This window comes from Caloenas nicobarica, chromosome 1 (genome assembly GCF_036013445.1).
Source record: "Caloenas nicobarica isolate bCalNic1 chromosome 1, bCalNic1.hap1, whole genome shotgun sequence".
Lineage (NCBI taxonomy): Eukaryota > Metazoa > Chordata > Aves > Columbiformes > Columbidae > Caloenas > Caloenas nicobarica.
In genome coordinates, this window is record NC_088245.1 from 121,694,209 (window position 1) to 121,711,036 (window position 16,828).

The following is a 16,828-nucleotide window of genomic DNA, read 5'->3' on the forward strand; positions in this document are numbered from 1 at the left end:
TCTGAGGTGGTGGCTTCTTTGCAGTGGGACTGCCTGCACCCTCCGCCTGGGAGCGATCGCACAGGACTTTGCATCTGAAGGTGACGCAGGAGAGACATGGCTGCGTGGGCACACCGATAGCTGGGCACAGCCCCCACTGGCTTTGCTGCATCTCCTCAAGGGAAATACAGGATTTGGAGGTGCCACCATGGGTACTGTTCCTGCATCCACATCCCCCAAAGTGCATTAAGAAGCTGACAGTGTGCTCAGTGTCTCCCTCTCTGCTGCGTTACTCAAGTTAATGGGAATTATGCATCATCCAGTTTCCCAGAGCAGTTTGTGGCCATCCTGTGTTACTGAGAGCTGCTGCATGTGGCAAAGCAGTGTGTGATAGGGGCTGCAGGACCTCCCACAGCCCATTCACTCTGTCTGCTCCCATCCTGACAGGCAGCTTGGCCTCCACCTCTCTACAGGGTTATCTAAGTGCCCCACTCCCCCTGGCCAAGAGGATCTAACCACAGCACCGCTGGGCAAAACTGGTGCCACTGGCACATTGTAAGGATGAAACCACTGCTGGCCACAGTCTGTTTCGGGGAGCCCCTGGTTTGGGGGCTGTCTCCCTACTAGATTTATGTTCTCTGAAGAGTTAAGTACATTAGTATGGGTAATCTCACTCCATTACCTTCTATAAAACTGAATCTGTGATTTCCTCCCTGGTGAGCATTTACCATAGCAAAATAGGCTACTATTTTCATATTTAACTCATTGGTAAGCCATAAAACCAGCTCAAGTTGTCTGCCCCAAAGAGCAGAAGCTGTGGGACAGAACAGTGGGTTGGAGCTTTTACAAGGCCCATCAGTGTTGGTTTGGTGCGCTCAGCATCACCTCTCACTCACCCTCACATCCCTATCGCATCCCCCCTCCTTCTGCTTTGAAATCGACAAAATTCAGAAATTTACAAGGCTTTTTAAAATCTGAGATGAAGCAATTAAATCTCCAGACTGGAGGATGTGAACCTTTAAAGGCCCTTTGCAGAATATCAAAAGAAAGAGAGGATTATATTTAGCAGGTGTGACAGCCCACGCAGGACGTTTCATTGTGAAAGGGGCTGACATGAACCAGGAACCGATACTTAAATTAATATAAAACATCTTGAAGGAAAGGTGTTTTCTTTTCTTTTTTAAGCGTTAGGAAACCATAACGCTTTCTGGCTTCTTCAAAAGCGAAAGGTACAAATATACAGGAGTCATCTGGCATGTAAAATACACAGGAGGGAGGGAAGAGGGGGGCTGAGACACCTAAAAATGCTTCAGACAAGGTTGGGAGGCAAATGTTGGGGGGCAGAAGGGCTATGACCAAATGCCTGGCCAAGAAACTCAGTTGTATCTTTTCCTCACCTGCCTCTCTTGAGGCTTTGCATTGCTGCTTGCAGATCTACGCATTCCCCGGCCCCAGGGCAGGTCGCTCAGGGCAGAGGTGCAGGACTGGGACATGGGATGCAGCCCTGCAGGGTGCCCCAGCCGGGTCTGCGCCTGCTCCCGCTGCAGCATCCTCCTCCCTCCCACCACCTCTCCTTGTCATTTCCCCAGCTCCCTGGAGACACAACCCTTCATTACAGGGATGCTTTATTCTGATCGCTCTGTTTCCATTCATATCATAACCTACCAAGCCAGTGAGTGGAAAACTTGAGACGGTAGTGTTGTGGGGAGGTGTCCGCGAACTTCTTGCTTCATTCACTAGTGCATGTTCCTAATTTTAACCAAACTGCTCTGTTTTGATTTTCCTAAGCTGTGGATTTAATGCCCAAAAGCTCAAGTTGTTTTCACGCCCACTCAATGAGGGCCACATGAGTGACGCTGCCTATCCATAGCAGGGGAGGCAGCAGCTGTGGGGAAGGTGGGACAGGCAGCAACACGGTCCCCAGATCTGCACCACGGCCTGTGGGGAAGGGGCCGCAGAGGCTCGCCAGGAGATCATAGGTGGATGCTGCTGCAGCAGGTCTGTGGCAGAGGGTACTTGCTCCTACTTTTGGGGTATTTTGGCTCTTAGCTTGGCTAATTTGAGCTGGATGTGCACTGGGTTGTTGCTCGGCACCTTCAGGTTGTTAGTCACCCGAAAATGCTGAGCAGGGTAAAAAGCCACCTGGCTGCAATGACTCTTCTCTGAGATCAGGAGACATGTGGTTGCCTGGACCAGCATGTTATCAGGTACCCTTTGGCATCGAGAGAGTTAAGGGTCCTCGGCACCCACCAGCCCTGGTCTAGGCAGTGTCTAAAATCAGTCCTAGACCTGCTTTATTTTTTCCTTAAAAACAGGAAATGGAGCCCTGAAGGCTTTTTAACTGGAGCAAGAGTGAGGAGGGGGTATTCTCACTCTGCCCATATCCAGCCCTGAGCCTGACCCAGACTTGGGGGTCTCTGTGTGTGTTTTTTTTATTTCTTCTCATTTTTTTTCCCCTATTATTTTGGCAGACTTTTTGGAATGTCTGGGAGCTAAGGGCTTTGCTTCATGGAGCAGAATTCTGAAGCAAGAAAAAGAGAAAGTTATAGACTAAACCACAGAAATGTAAACATGTCTGCAGCTAAAATAACTCCACTTTCATTGAAAACACTCCTCGCTCACAATCAGACTTCTGTGTGCTATGCTCAATAAAACTGCATGCTAATAGCAACCAATTAATACATTATGTAGTTCTGCTTTAAAAAGCGAGACGCTTTTTTTTTTTTTTTAATTATTATTTTTAATTAAGGGAGTACTGGGTTTTCTGCTTTGCACGCTGGCTCTCGGCGCTGACCGCTGGTTGAGAAGCGCCGGGGAGAGCGGCGGGCGATGCCCGGCGGTGCGGCGGGGCCCGAGGCGTGCCCGGGGAAGGCCGGGGCAGCGCGGCGGCCGGCAGAGGCGGCGCCCCGGTAAGGAGCCCCGGGCCCGCGGGCGGGCAGGCGGGAGGGACGGGACGGGACGGGACGGGGCGCATCGCCCGCTTCTCCCCGGCGTGCGCGGCTTCCCCGCGTGTGCGTGTGCGACGCGAGTGTCGCTGCGAGGGTCGCGACCCATCCCCTCTCCATCCCCCTGCACCGCCGGGCGATGGGGCGCTCAGTCCTGTTCTGGCTGGACCAGGCTCCCCTGTCCTTCCTTTTACTTCCATGCATCCCGTTATTTATCTCGCTGTTCTCCGGAGCCCCGCTGCCACCTGGTTAGAGGCCAGACTTTGACTTCACGTTGGGTGCCTGCAACAACCGCACGTTTGTTCTGCCCCTTAAAACACGCTCTTGTTCCCCGTGCCGGGAGGAGACGAGACCCGCCGAGCCCCCGGTAGCCCCGTGTCCTCCCCCCGCAGGTCCCGCTCACCTCCAGTTCCGCCCGGCCCCTACTACCCCCCCGTGCGGATCGGGGGCGTCCGGGGGAGGACGCCGGGGAGCAGGGGGGTGGGGGGGGAACCAGTGCGCCCCGGGGGGTGCCGGTGCCCGGCGGGCGGCGCGGGGCCGCCCCGACGGCGGCGGAGGAGCCGGGGAGCGTCGGGGAGCAGCAGCTGCCCCGCTCGGCGATTGGAGAGAGGAAGAGGCGCACGGAGCCCGGGGCCAGCGCGATGGGCTGAGCCCGTCCCGACTAAAGTGACTCACTGCAGTCGGCAACGCCGCCGTCCCCTCGCTCGCTCCCTCACTCCCTCCCTCGCTCCCGCCGCCGGCGGCCGCTGCTTTCCCAAGGCGGCGCCCTCCGCGCCCCGGCCCCGTCCCTTCCCGTCCCGTCCTCACCTCCCCCGGGACCCCGGACTCGCCCCCTTCCCCCGACCTCTCACGGTAAGTCCTTTCCCTCCGGCGCTGCGACGGGGAGAGGAGGCGCCGAGCGGAGCGGCGGGGACGCGGCGCGGCCGTCGGAGCCGGGAGCGGCGGGGAGAGCGGGGCGAGGGGCTGCGGGCGGCGGCAGCGCCGGGCCGGGCCGCGGCGAGGCAGCTCCCCGCGGGCGGCGGGGCGGCGGGGCGGCGGTCCGGCTGCCCTGTCGCTGCGGCTGGAGCGGGGCAGCCCCAAGGTCTCGGCCGAGGCGCGGGGCGGCAGCTGGAGCCGCGCATCTTCTGCGGGCTCTCGTTGCGCAAACTGTCACTTTCCAACTTCAGTTTTAAAGCACTGACGAGGTTTGGTTTCGGGCTGGCTGCTGTCTTTTCGGGCAGATTATAACATGCTCTCCCCCGCCATAGTTTGTTTTTTGTTGTTTTTTTTTTTTTCTCCACGTTTGTAAAAGTAGCGTTGATGTCTTTCTAATTATTTCAGCAATCCATCTTTCAATTAACTAATATCTATGGCCTTTCCAAAAGCTGACTAGCTCTTGCGCGTAGGAAAACCTTCAATCACCTGAGCTAGTCTAAAGTGGGTAAGAGTTGGTTGTGGTACTTTTCAGAGTCAGCACTGTGTTACAATATGTGGACATCTATTTCGGTGACCAGATGAGTTTGCTGTAGAGTTTGGAGTGCACGTAATCATATTTACAAAAGCTGAAGTTGCAAGTTCTGGCTAACATAAACTTCAATTTATTGCTGCCCTGGCTAAGAACCCACAGCACAAGTAAACTCGCTCTTTCTTTAATGAAGTTTTTATTTGTATTCAAAGTGTCATTCTCTGAATTAACACAGTGCTTCAGTTCTGCAGTAATAGTTTGGAAATTACATTCTATCCATGTAATTTTGAGTCCATTAGGAAAACCAGGATAGGTCTATGAACTGCACATGGAGAAATGTCACATTCCTTTGATTTAACCCTTTAACCGCTTCCCTGGTTTCACTGAAACAAGTGAAGTAGACAAAGGCAGCTTCTCACTAGGGTATAAAATGTAAGCTTCCATCATAGTGTATGTATCAGGCATGTGATTTCAAGCACACCTGAACTGATAGGAAAATCAAGCAAAAGAGATAGACTGATAGACAACTTTCTAATTAAAAGTAAAAGTAATCCTAAGTAAAGCCAAAAATAAACTAAGCCATACTTCATATGGGACAAACACATTTTTATGTTGATTATCTTATCTGTTTCTTAAAGGACATAAAGGCATGGTACATTGGAATAGTAATGTCCGTCCGTATTTTCTCTTTCAGACATATATGTAGGCAAACAATTGCAAACTTGCTATGCAGCTCTTTGGAAAACCTTGCAAGAAAAAAATCCCTACCTCCAAAAGCATTTCAAGGTTTAGAGCTTTGAACAGTATCTGTCCCCACCTCCCACAATGTAGTCCCAAAGTTAAACAAATCATATAGTACTGGATAGAGTTACATCTTACCAGAATTTTATAAATTATCTGTCAGTATAAGTCCTAGGTGTTATTAGTTGGACTTTTTGCTCCTAAGGTGTTATTCCATTTGGATGGTAATTTATATAGCATTTGGTTCTTGAAGATATATTCTAGTAGATATATATTAGGCATATTTTTCGCCCGATGGTTTATAAGTGGTGCTGGCAGTGTGGCCTCTTTCTCTTTTTAATCCAAGTTTGAGCTCTTTGTTGGGTGCTGAAGAAATCTGGGTGTATGACTCCATTGAGGAGTTTCAGTGATATGAACCATGAGCTTAACATACAGATTGTTACACACTTGGAGGTAGCATCTCTTACCTCAGGTACAATCATTTGTATGTTAATCTGTTAGACCTTTTCTATAGGATACACCAGGTCAGATTCCACAGTTGTTAGTGTCCAGATGACAATTCTGCGTGAGACCTGTGCTTTCACCTTCGCAACGTGGCTGCATCTTTGCTACCTGCTTTTCTGTGGGCAGTTTATTTTCTGTGTGCACATGGAGTTGTGTAAACAAATACAAAACTGTGGGACGACTGTTGTAATCCAGTTGGCTTGAATAACACCACATAAGCAAAATACCTGGCTACTGATGAGGCAAATCGTTTCCCATTGTGCTTTCTCCAAAACACCATCGCTTTGCTATCAATATGTGAGCCTCCTGGCATTGGTTCTCTCTTTGCAGAACACTTCATTTTGATCACTTTACTGGGGTCTCTGTAAACAGCAGTTACATGTACTCTTGCTTATATGCACTCCAGTGAGGATCCAAAAAACATGAAAAGCTGTTGCAGTGCTGATGGCGTATGGTAGCCCTGAAACGTTACATGTTACATTTCCTTCTTTTCCTTGCCTCTGCATTACTAAATGCTCCAGCAGTTATTAGCAGGTAACAACAAAATAATTTAAGATGTTTGGGTTGAAATGAACCCTTTCCCTTAAAACATGTACAGAATTTTTTTATTTTATCCCACCCCCCCTGCCCACCCCATCAAGAACCTTGTCATTTTCTTTTAAGTGAGTTGGTTTTTTTGTTTTTTTGAGGGGTAAGGCAGCTGTATGGGCAAATGGTAGTTCTTTTAATCATGCAAGTAGCTCTGTGGAAATCTGTGTCCTGAACTCGAGGTGGAAGTTGTTGACAGGGGGTATGATCAGAAAGGGCCCTTTGGGCCTGATCCATATCAGCTGAGGTCAGCGGTACAGGCTGAGCCTTGAGTGCCTAATGCTGTCCGTGGTGGTTTTATGTTGTACAGCTGGGAGGGTAGGCCGGGGATTAGTTTATGCTTTGTACGTCAGCTTTCCTACACAGTTGATTTAAAATGCTTTTGTTAAAAAAAAAAAAAAAAAAGTTCATGCTGGTAAGATATTTTCAGCCTGAATTATAATGATGTTTGTCTTGGGTTGAAAGAATTACCTTTTGTGCAATAACACCACACTGTTTTTCATTATACCCACGACTGGCCACTTTCACAGCCACTAGAGTATTTTTTATTTCCCCATGTGGTTTTAGCCACGCACTTTTCGACAGGCAGGTTGCCATTAAAGTTGAGCATCATTTTGTCTTTTGTATGGGTTAAAGGTTTGAGCTGCAAGATTTTGTATTGCTTTGGCATTTTGGAAGGTAATGAAATAAGCGGAGAAAATCTGATATATTTCCTTCACAGCATAGTTAACTAGTGTAGGTAGAAAACTGGCAGTCTAAAATTACTTTGCTAAATTTAAATGTAAGCAAAAAGTAGGCAATAGGAAAAAATTAAAGGGTGTATCTAAATATAGAGTTGCGGACATATCTGTTATATTTAAACTGCATTTTAACCTCTTCTATTTATATTTAGTGGTATGTGTATAATCTGGAGGACTTGATAGAATTCAAGAAACAGCAATTTCACAATGAAAACCAAAGAGTTTATTCTGCTGCGGACATAATGCATGTCCTTGTTAATTGGTGTCTATATCAAAACTAAAACGTATGCAGCAAGGTATTTTTTATGCTGTTTGAGAGCAAAAATGGTATTTGACCTAAGTAAGCATGAATGGATTTGCAAAAAGCCTGCTTCCGATACTGCCGTGGCAAGCGTATCTCATATTGACTTTGGTGGCACTTTTTCTTGCATGGAGCACGAGACTGCCCTGCAGGGTTCATTTTCATCAACTTACCTTTGCTATGGCCCATTCCAAAATACCGCTTTTTAATTTAGAATGCTACCATAGGATGTGGATTGTTCTTGCATGCTGCTTGCATCAGATGAAATCCCTCCTTGGCACAGCTTCATTCCAATAAGAAAAACTTATTCCAGGAATAAAATACATAGTTATTTTTGTTTGATAATGCATTGTATAAATATTAATTGTCTGCCCAAAGAGAAAACAATAAACATATGCTTTCATTTTAGCTAGAAATACACCAGGCTTTGATAGAGGATGGTTTAAAACCAAGCTCCTCAGCTGAACTCTGGGTGACCACTCATGTCTGGGAGATCACTGTTGTGCACAAGTGGCTGGAAAGCTGGGTGATTTCGTTTGAGTTGAGGTCTTCTGGTCTGATTCATTTTAACACAGACACCGAGTGTTATGATGTCCAGGTGCTTATTATAGTGTCTTGACTGTTCCATTACTATCAACTTTCTCACCGTCCGCTAAAATATGCCGTGTTTCTTTCGGTCCTTTTAGCAGGGAGGAAGCAGTAGGTTGCCTGGATGCTTCAACATTCCGTAATATTGGTGAGATATTAAAAAGCTGCTGCCTCTTTCAGACGCTGCTCCTGCAAATGAATATTGACGTCTATTGTGTTTCAGATCTTCTGAATTTGTCGGGTAGTCTGTAGCTTTGAACCACACACACCTAATTAGCTGCTGCTTTAAAAAAGAAAGGTTCTCTTGTAGGAAATGATGAGCACCGGCAGGCTTGCAGTCCTGCACAAGGCAAGTTAAACAAATACGAGCTTAAATGTGGTTTCAATCAGCTCCATTTAGACACCCAAGTTTTCATGTTTCTCCAGGAGGTCCGTAATGAAACAGGCTTGTTTTCTTTTCACCTCGCAAAGACACAGCCACAGGAGAAAAATCTTGATGGAGTTTGCACCAGCTGAATAACCAGCCACTGTGGGAGAGCAGCTCAGGATGTGAGGCTGGATGAGGCATCACGGAGTCTGAGACCGTGGCTGCTAAATCTGGGAATAGTGCCTGTGGCCGACACACGGATCCATCTCTAATGAGAAGGAGGAGGTCACAGCCATTGCTGCGGCACTGGGGCTGCTGGCTGGCACGCAGTGGGGTGGCCTGATGGAGCCTGTGCAGGTGTGAGTGTGTCAGGAGTAGGTTCCCTTCCCTGTTTACCTCGTCCTGAATACATTGACTGCTGAACTAGCATCTTTTACTTCTGCCTTTCTGCCTTTTACTGGCAGCTACGAGTGGTCAATAAGGGTCTTTTTTTTTTTTTTTTTTTTTTGCTAATATTATGCTGTAAGTAAAGATGCATTGATTTGTTAACTGTTCGGGTCTTTTTATTTTTCCTAGCGCTGAGAGCAGTGGCTTAGGTGTAGCAGCTTGCTGCCCTGCAAACTACTTATGACAAAATGTTTTGTGAAATCTGATTGATTTCTTCTTATTTGTGAGTCATGTAGGCTTACTGGTTTGAGCTTTTCATATTACCTTCTGGCTTTGCATTGAGTTTATTACTTTATTTTTAGCTTATTAAGTATGGATGTACACAGTATATTTGACCTGATTTGACTGAAGCAGACTCTTTCAAGAAGTCACTTTTTTTTTATAGTCAGTAGCTATACTGCATACAGTTACTGTGTGATTTGTTTTGGTCCAATTAATTGTATATGTAAAAATCATGTGGATTTAGCAAATTGCACAATGTATAATTTTCTGTAAATTACTCTCATTAAATGAGATCAAAAAACAAAATATGGCAATCAAAAAATTCACTTTAGGCAAATTGCATTTCTATCACGATTTATATTTTTCTGTGTAATTAAAAAGGCCTTTATAAAAAAAAAGAAGTCTAGTAGTTATGCAAAAGTAAAGTCTTCCAACCCAAATTTAGTTTTCTAAGAAGGCTTGGTCGATTCTGAATAAACCCTTCAATAAATTTAAACCTGGTGTCTTAAAATTCTGTTTATAAAATGGGCTGTTCTCTATAGAGTTCACGAATTATACACAAAGGATTTATAGTAAACTACTAAAGTAACATCAATATATTGCATTACAACACACACTGAGACAAAATTGCAAAATCTGCTTGAAAAAGAAGCTGGTTTGCAGGACTCTTTCAAAGCAGATATGGTAGAAGTTCTCTGTTGTTTCTCTGAGAACTGCTGTTACATTAATTGTTGTGATTGCAGTTGGCTGTTCAAAGGCTTATAGAGTTGTGTGGGTTTTGTTTGTTTGTTTGTTTGTTTCTAATTCCACAGGTTTGCAGCCGTGGCATTAAAAACAGGTTAAAAATATATTTAAAATCAAATCACGATCTAGTTTATTCCTGGTGGGTATCTTGTGCCTTTAACTGAATTATATTTTGTTTGCCCAGAATGTGAAGCTGGGAATTTGGGCCAGTGCTTTTCATTCCTTTGCTGCATTTATAAGTTCTCTGGTATTTTTATATATTTATAGCAAAGAGTCCGTAACATGTTCTGTATCTCTTGCAATCGAGACAAGCCAAATTATCTGTCACCAATATGTATGTCAACATCCTGCAAACACAAAGAGCACCTCTTTGTAGGAACAACCAAGGCTGCATGTCAGCAAGGCAATTCATCACCCTCTTGAAATGAAGAGCATGGAGAAACCTGAACCTGGCATCTTGGTTCCTCTATGCTGAGAAGTCAGTTCTAAGTGATGAGACTGAAAAATGGCTTTAGGAGGGTAGGATTCACCACACTTAGCTGTAGCCATCTAAAAATCAAGCATCTAGGTGACAGTAATTGTGTTAAGTTCCCTCCCTAGCCAGAGGACAGGTTAATCTTGCCAGTCTGAGATGATGATGTTAGTTTGGGAAAGTCACTGAAGATACAGCCTCTGTATATCAGAGTAGGTAGGAATCCAGGTTGGAGGACCAGGTATCTTGGCTTTCAGGTGGCTGGCATTGAGTGCAATGAATTCTGTATCCAGGGACTGATCCAGGCCCCAGCGTCTGATCCTGGGGATACTGAAGGAAAAACGTAGGTAAAAGTACAGCAGACAGACCAGATGAATGTTTTACAGTCTGTCTGGGAATGAGTCTTATTGCTTATTTGTTATTTTCATTTTAGAGTTGACCCAGTATGTAATAGTTTCATTTTTACTGTCAAACTACGTTTTTACTGTCCGGTTTTATCACCAACAGTAGAAACATTAAAAATAGCAATGGAAGGCCCTTTTATGCTTTCTTCACTAGTCTCTTTTAAATTCATTGAAAAAATTGGGAAGTGAAAACATTAACCATCATGTCTTGTATCATTAGAATAAGAAAGGAATGGATTAATACTGCTCTCTTTCTATTAAGATTCTGTTCTTCTCCTTCATATCCATTTAAGTTTTTTTGGTTTGTTTGTTTGTTTTCTAATGATCCAATCTCATCCTGCACAAAAGGGTTTTACCAACCATATAGATGATAACCCCAGGTCAATACTTTGCTTAAATCTTTTGATGCACAACTATGGAAAACTTGTGCTGGGGAGGCTGTAGGCTTTGCGTCTGGCCCCAGGCACAGGAACAGCTCTCGGCACAGGAGCAGTTTTTGGCCCCTGAGAGGTGCCTTGACGTGAAAGCTGTCCCTGCAATGAGCGCAGCTCACTCCTGAAGCTGCAGTCAGCCTTGAAAGTAGCCCTGCAAGAGCTGGCAGGACGGAGGGGCGAGCTTTGTGTTTTGTTATTTGCGTGTGATTTCCATAACAGGTTGCAGGAAATACAGTTGTAGCTACATGTGAGTGCAGGGAGCTCAGTCTGCGTTTGGTCTGCAGAGCAGTAACGTGGTATGGGGGTTTAGGTTTGCTGATGGGCACAGGAGCCAGGGTGAAGGGAATTAGAGTATCCTCCTCTCCCTCTCCGCTAACACCAGCCTGTGTGATGTGCCGTGCCTGGCATGGGACAGGGGACCTGGTGGACAGCAGTGCTGCCCTGGCAGGCACCCCAGGGACACATCCAGCCCTCACTTCTGCCCCTCATACTTAGTTAGTGAGTCCCGACAGGTTTCGGTCTATGATAGGATTTATATAACTCCCTCTTTGCTGTGTTGGTTCCACGGGACTAAAGAGGAGCGAGAAGTAGTAAAAATCTATTTTGGTCACTAAAGTAAGCAGACATGACTCAGAATACTCACTGGGAACAGATCTGCTGGATGAAAAGGTGCCATTTTTACATAGTCACTTTTCTGACCATGCCCTTTAAACTCTTACAAAAATAGAATACTTTCTCTGGCACTTCTCTTGGAAAGCAGAAATGGGAGTGAAAACAAGGATGTTTGCTGCATTTCAGCCCTTGCTTTGAAACTGGACAAATTCTATGTGAGTTTTGTAAGGCATATGTAACATATGTTTAACACCAGGAAAAAGAGAAAGAAGGCATTTGAATTTTGTGAGGAGGGGATTTGAGTTTGGATAGTTTTACTATTTGTAGTGGAAAAGTGTGACTCCCAGTTCCTGCCCGTTAACAGCTGGATGAATTCTGGCTAGCTCTCTGAGCTGATTTCTGGCATCCTCGTGTCCCTGCAGAAGCACAGTTCAGATCAGTAGACTCGCCTGAAGCACAGTGAGGCTCCATCTGACCACTGACTCTGGGTTCCTCTTGGACCATGAGTGGTCTAAGCTAAAAATGGGCCTGAAACCACACTGACATAAGCCGTGAGTGTTTATGGACCTGTGAGGAAACAAATCATCACTGGCAAACAGAGTCCAGATGTGGTAATGTTGAAGTTCACGTGAGACACGAGTACCCCCAGTGCCGGCGAGCTGAGCACCCGTCCAGTTCAGGGTGAGGTTGATGGAGTGAAGCTCTCCTGCCCTATCCAGATCCCCATCCATATTGACTCTCATCTGCATTTCATGGAAAGGATTAGCAAGGCAAATCATTTAGCAAAAACCGGCTAAGTAGATGATACTGATTTTTTGAAGTCTTGTCTTAGGTTTTGTTTTTTGGTTTTTTTTTAATGGTTTGGTAGGAAGCTGGAGCCTGGCTGGTACACAGAAAACTCAAAACCAGTGGTGTACTCCACCACATGCTTATGGATGCCTGTCAGTCCTGTTGTTGTCCTTTGCACTGTTGCTCTCTTGAAAAGAAAACCAAGCCTGTTTAACATATTTACCATTTTCAGTTGGTTTCATGTGGGAAAAAACCCGCCAATTCATAAATTATTCTTCCTTCCCCTTTCCAGAACAATCCATGAAAGAGTTTGAAATCTTTGAATTTATGTTCAGTGAATGAAATCTTGACCTTGCTGAATGGCTGAAGCTTCTCTGTGGGCTTCTAGGGGGACAGAGCTCTTCAGCTTATGAGTTTCTTCCTCATTTTTTCGACTGGGCCTTGAAGGCAGTGGAAGTGTTGTTGTCACTGTGGTGACTTCCCAAAGCCTTAATTCCCTCCAGTTACTACAGCATTTAAAGGCACTGTCTTTTTAGCACAGGAAACAGGCCCTATTTTTCCTCCTGTTAAAATTTCCCTTGAGCAAACTCTGAGAATTTCCACTTTCACTGTGTGGGTTCATCTTTCATAGAAGAGGAGACATGGGTCATACACCTGCAGGTCTTATGACTCCCTGCTGCTCCATCTCTGGCCTCCTTCCAGTCCCTTGGCAGCAAGGAGTCAGGGAAGCTTTGCTGTCAAGGTGTCCTGTTTTAATTCCTCGCAGCACCCAGTAGCTTCCTATTGCAGTGGAATCCAAATTTTTCTGTTTTAAATTTGGAAGGCGTTTTGGATTTTATGACATTTACAGCCTCACCTTTTATATATCAGCTCCTTCTCTTGCAGTGAGACAGGTGATTTTCAACAGGCCAGAAAAGGGAGGAAAAGCATGATGGGCTTGGGGGACATGCGGGATTGTCACTAAGCTGAAACTGGATGGCCGTGAAGATAGACTTCTCAGCCCCATTCGCATTGTCTAGCAGGGAACTGGGGTCACCACAGGGAACTTTTAAACCCCAGTTCTTGAGTAGGGCTGGTTTAGAAATTCTTTGTGTTCAGAAAGCCCATGTGCTTTCTCTTACCAGCGCTGAAACAGGTTCAAAAGACAAACTCAAAGAGGCAGCGTGGTGAAACACAGCGCGTAATGAAGCACCTTCGTTTACCTGCTGTCACAGACTGGGCACGGAGGTGGCACTTGGGTGTGGAGGGTCTCGCCGCTCTGAGCTGGCGTTACCCTGGAGGGGTGCGGCTGGTGGCCTGCCAGGGTTAGCATTTGGGGTTGATACACCATACGCCAGTGTTTCCTAACCGCTATGCACTGAAGGGCTACCTACATTTTTTACAATTATACCCCCATTTTCTTGTGTGTTGGTGGTTGTTTGCCAGGGGGAATGAATGAGGACCTTGGCTTTTAGGTAAACAAAATGTTACTGTTGTACTGCTGTAATTACAAGCATTTTAAATTAGGTATTGAGAGCAGCTGAGAGCCAGTTCTCAACCATGCCTGCTGGCAAGCAGTGAGATGTCTACCAGCTCCTGAGGGGAACCTTATCACAGGTTGTGAGAATAACTCATTAACCAGTTAGTCTGTGGTGGTGTTACTCCACATGTGGTCTGTGGGCTGCTGCTGGTCTGGAAGACATTAGAAAGTGGTCTGAGAAATGACTGCACCAGAAGGGCAGAAATGACCCCACATAGACAGATTTGCATTCCTACAATGCTGGCAGGTGTGCACCCATGTCAGCAAGCTGCCTCAAGTCAGCGAGCTGTGACGAGATATAATTGCCTTAGCCCCTCGGTGTGAGCTCAAATGGGTGCGTCTTGAGTAATTGCACGTGAGGGGAGCCTTTGCTTGACCACATCGATGTGGAGCAAGTCTTCCTCCATTAAGGAAGGTGAATGCTTTGCCTCTTCTTTCTTGTGTGTTTTGATGCATGGGATGGGCTAAGGGATGCTGCTTCTACATCCATGTTGCTAGCGGTAATGAATGCTACGGGGAAATGGACGGCGGCAAGCCCATTTCCTTCACAGTGGGAGGAAAGTAGTAATTCAGGAGACCATTAAACATTAGAAATACCTCTGCGAGGTCCCTACAAAGATACACTCCATTTGGATTAAAGTCCCGTAGGGCCAATTATCTTGGAAGAACATAGGAACTTAAACAAAAGCTGAGTTAGGTATGCTGCCCACCAATGGATTTGAGCAAAAATGGATGCAGTGAGAAAACACTCGTGTATTATGAAAGTGAGAACATTTAGAGTAGGTCTGTGCAATAACCAACTTTTACTGTTCCCCCAGGATCAGTGTGCACAGGAAATATCTGTGGCATGCTTACTTTTCCTGGAGATGACAGCAACCCTCTGGCAACCACTTTGTAATATGTGCTCGATACTTTTCAAAATGTTGGGTCGTTGTTTTATGAATGTGCTTTGATTTTCTGGTGCTAGAGCCTTTGTGCTTGGCTTTCTACCCTTCCTAAACTTGCCCATTCCCATTCCAGCTCTGGATGCTTCTCCTCTAGTGCCATTTGGTAGCTGTGGCAATGACTCAATTTTTTTCAGTGCTAGCATTGACATGGGGCTTGAAGAAAGAGGGAAGCAAACAGACATCTCTTATCCTCCTTGTGTGAAACAGCTTCTGTGGCCTGTTCTGGTCTATGTCTGAGTGACTCTGGACTCCTGCGGTTGGAGACATGACTTAACACTGTGTTGTGGCTGGAGGGTTAGGGCAAACAAATTTGAAACACTTCGCTTCAGTTAATGTTTTCGAAGAGTAGGCTGAGTAATTCGCACAAGACTGTAAAGCAGAGCTTGATACTAGCACTGGGTTTAAAGTCTGCCTTTGCTTCAGCTTCTACACCACAGTTTTGATTGAACATTTAGTTATTTGCGATTAGACCTGAGTGCTGAAGTGCACTGAACCTTTAGGAAGGGGATTTTGAAAATGAGTTAGTTCTAAGACTCTGGAGCAACAGGTTCCTAAAAGTGTTTACTAATGCAAATTGCTGCCTGGTCTTGAAACGGCCTCTTCTATTTAGCACCATAAAAGAGCTTTATTAAGACAAGACATGGTAAGCAGTCTGAGGTCTAATAACTGAACATGCAAGCCTGAAAGGTTTTAAAATACTTCTTGCTTAAATAAGAATCATTAACATTTTAACTGATAATGAGAAAAATGCTCATGCCATTAGTGGTTTACCACTTTGGTTCGGAAAGGATGAAAACAGCTTCATAAAAGAGACCACAGACTGTCCATTTTCAGCCTCAGCATAGGGCCAGTGCTTCAGAAAATATGAAACCCATCATTTTAAATAATAATTTAGTATTTGTGTTTGGGAAACATGGTTTAAATGCCCTTTGAACACATGAGACCACAGCGATGCAGGGCTCAGTGGCTGCAGCTGAGGGTGAGCACTGCGGCTTGCTTTGTCGTGGTGCAGGGAGCCCCGGCACCAAAGTGTCCTTGTCCAGGTGCCACAGTGGGACATCAGCTTATCCTCCTGCTGGGAGTGGCATGGGCGCAGCCCCTGCCTTCCAGCTTGCCTTTGGGATCCTCACCTGGGTGAGGAGGTCTGTCTTGCCTTCCCCCAGTTGTGGTGCAGGTCTCAGGGGGATATGCGAGGACAGCCTGGAGATCCTTTCTGCATCGGCCCTGGTGTTGCCTGCTTGCAAGAGTAGTTAAGGTTTTTAAAAATGGTTAAATTTCAGTCCCAGCTCAGTGTGCTGGTAGGGAAAACAAAAGATTCTGAGTCTGGGAGGCACCCAGTGCTCCAAGGCATCACTGGGACTTGGCGGCTGAGGAGCAGCGTCAGTGGCAGTGGTAGGACCTCATTTAATTTGTCCATTTGGGCCAGCTGCTCTTTTCTTTGAAGATGGCCCCTTCCCCTTCTGCACCCCCTTTTCCCCCGGGCAAATTAGGCTGGACCATACCTTCTACTTAGGTTAGCTGAAGAACTCATATTGACCTCAGCCAGGACTAAATCAAACCCTTGAGAAGACCTGGTGTTTTCTCCTGGGAAAGCTACATTTAGGACTCAGTGTGCTGTATGCTAGCCTTGTCTTGAGTAAGGGCAGCCGGAGGTTGAAGTGTTTTCTCAGACGATCTCTAATTGTAAACACAGCTACACTGGGTTTTATTGATGCTTCATGCAGCCCTATTACATTGACTAGTGTTCGCTCTTATGTAAAAATGGAAAGTTTCCCCAGCTCCCCCCATGAAAATGACAGTTGTGCCTTATTCAAAATGAAAATTGGTCAAAGAAGGAACACAGCTGGGCAAATGACAAGAGAAACAGAACAGTGCCAAGGTGGATTTTTTTTGGAAATGCTCTCTGAATAGTACTTCCATGAAAAGGCAACTTACAGATGTAGGCTGCTTTTGCATGAAGGAGAGAGTGATGCACCACACCCTGAATCTGTCCAGGTCTATAAACTTTTCACATATTTTAAGTTTAGGCAACAGAGAGGCC

At 45.9% G+C, this 16,828-nt stretch overlaps 1 protein-coding gene across 2 annotated transcripts in view; it reads left to right on the top strand.

Annotated features, from left to right (window-relative positions):
• Positions 1-3,445: 3,445 nt before the first annotated feature.
• The window catches only part of ERG (ETS transcription factor ERG), a 147,405-nt gene continuing 134,022 nt past the window's right edge, over positions 3,446-16,828 (top strand). Inside the window, exon 1 of one of the 2 annotated variants that reach the window (XM_065632972.1) lies at positions 3,446-3,776. The gene's annotated coding sequence lies outside the window, so the exon portion shown is untranslated. The remainder of the gene's footprint in view (positions 3,777-16,828) is intronic. The other variant, XM_065632942.1, reaches the window with a different exon arrangement.